Here is a 1988-nt window from a genome sequence, read left to right as displayed (position 1 = left end):
ACTTTTTTATTTACCATTTCGACGAGCCATTCCTACTAATTTTCCCAGTGATATTCCTAGGTTTGAAGGTAAGTCGGGCGAAGATCCATCCAACCATGTTATGATCTATCATATTTGGTGCACGTCCAACTCATTAATTGACTATTCTATTAGAATAGGACTTTTTCAATGAACCTTAACTAGTTCGACAACCAAATGTTATGTGGAAATGATGCACGCTTCCTTTAGTACATTTGATGCCCTTGCTACAACTTTTTTGACCCATTTTCAGTTTTCGTTTGATATGATAATGGAACTGAACTTTTAAATTTTTTGAAGCAGTCAATGTCAACCCATATCTCAGATCACATTCATGAATGGAGACGAAGACGTCCCCTAGTTAAAGTTTACATTCTAGACTAGATTTTGGCCGAATGGTTCATAAAATCTCTTTTACCAGTAATAATTGAAGATGTGGCCAAAGGGGGTGTTGTAACGAAAGAGCATGTAATTTCTCATGCTCAATACCTTCATCTTGTTGATACTCAGTCTGGTACTTTGTATGAAAAGATCCTAGATTTACCTGACCTAGTCAAACTAATCAAGCCCTTACAGGATCACATGCCATAGATGGCATGATTGGTTCTGTGAGCCAAAAATCTAAGAACAAAAAGAAAAATTCTAAGAAAACTCAAATTCCAGCTCTATCTAATTCACCTAAAGAAGATCCTTCTCCCGAAACTACTTCAGAAATTAACGTTGTAGATTCATCTACTGGCAAGGGTAAGCAATCCGGAAATAAGAAAAAGGGAAAAGGCAAATCTAAACAAGACACTCGTTCTAAGGAGAAATCAAACAAGAATGAACCGTCTGATGAAAAGAAGTAACCTCGGTATCCTTGCCTAATTTGTGAAGAATATCATTACACCAAGGAGTGCTCACATCTTGCCGAAGTTTCCAAATTAGTCAAAATTTTACCCACACTCATTGTTTTGAAGGATCCTTTTCCTCCCCTAGATAGTAAAATGGTTTCTCATGACCAATCCTCCTCATCTGTATCGACAGATATAATGATGATGTCTTCCAATGTTATAGTAGGAACAAGATCCAGAGATTACATGTCAAAGAGTCCTATTGAAGATGGAAATGACTCCAGTCCACATGGTCAAACTTCCACACCTACTCCCTCTTCTGAACTGTTGCATATTGAAAAACCAAACCCTGATATGATAATTCATCCGCCGCCTAAGGGTATGCTTCGAAAGCCAGCTTTTAATCCTCATGTAAGGGCTGCTTAGAACTATAACATCGTCGAAGATTTGGCTATTTCACCTTCGACAATGTCTACCCTTGAAGTGCTGCAAAATTGTCCAACACAAAGGAAATTATTATTATCAGCCATAGGAGCAGTAGATCCTCATGACTCCAATTTTATTGTTTTTGATCTCAAAAATCATGTCTCGTGTCTCTTGCACCAACTGGCTTTTCAGATACCAGTTCATGTCAAAACTCGACGAGTTTTTCGAAAAGTGATTGACGAAGGAGCATCGACAGGTATTATGTCCATTCCCTGTTGGAAAGATTTGGGTTCTCCAATAATTCATCAATCTCCCATGACCTTGAAAGCCTTTGATGGAAGAGGTTTTCGTCCGTATGGACTTTTAAATGATTTACCAATCGAATTAGAGGGTGAAATGGTTGCGATAGACATTGAGGTTGTTGATGCTCAACTTCAACATAACTTTTTGCTTGGTTGGAGCTAGAATTATGCCATGACGACAATAGTGTCGTCATATTTTAGGATGATTATGTTTCTGTAGACAAATTATCCTACTATACCTCAGACCCTAATTCCACTGGTAGTGTCCCATTTGTTGGAAAACCAACCACTCCATATGAAGAAGTTGGTGTTGGTCTTCTCAAAGAATCATCTTTGATGGGAAATTTCGTGTTCCCTCCACCGAATTTCCTTAATAATGATGCCCAAATTAACATGATTACATCAAGTA

Source organism: Pinus tabuliformis, chromosome 6, assembly GCF_031772625.1.
Source record: "Pinus tabuliformis cultivar Carrire ecotype Pingquan chromosome 6, CPIR1, whole genome shotgun sequence".
NCBI lineage: Eukaryota > Viridiplantae > Streptophyta > Pinopsida > Pinales > Pinaceae > Pinus > Pinus tabuliformis.
Note: the sequence above shows the minus strand (reverse complement) of the source record.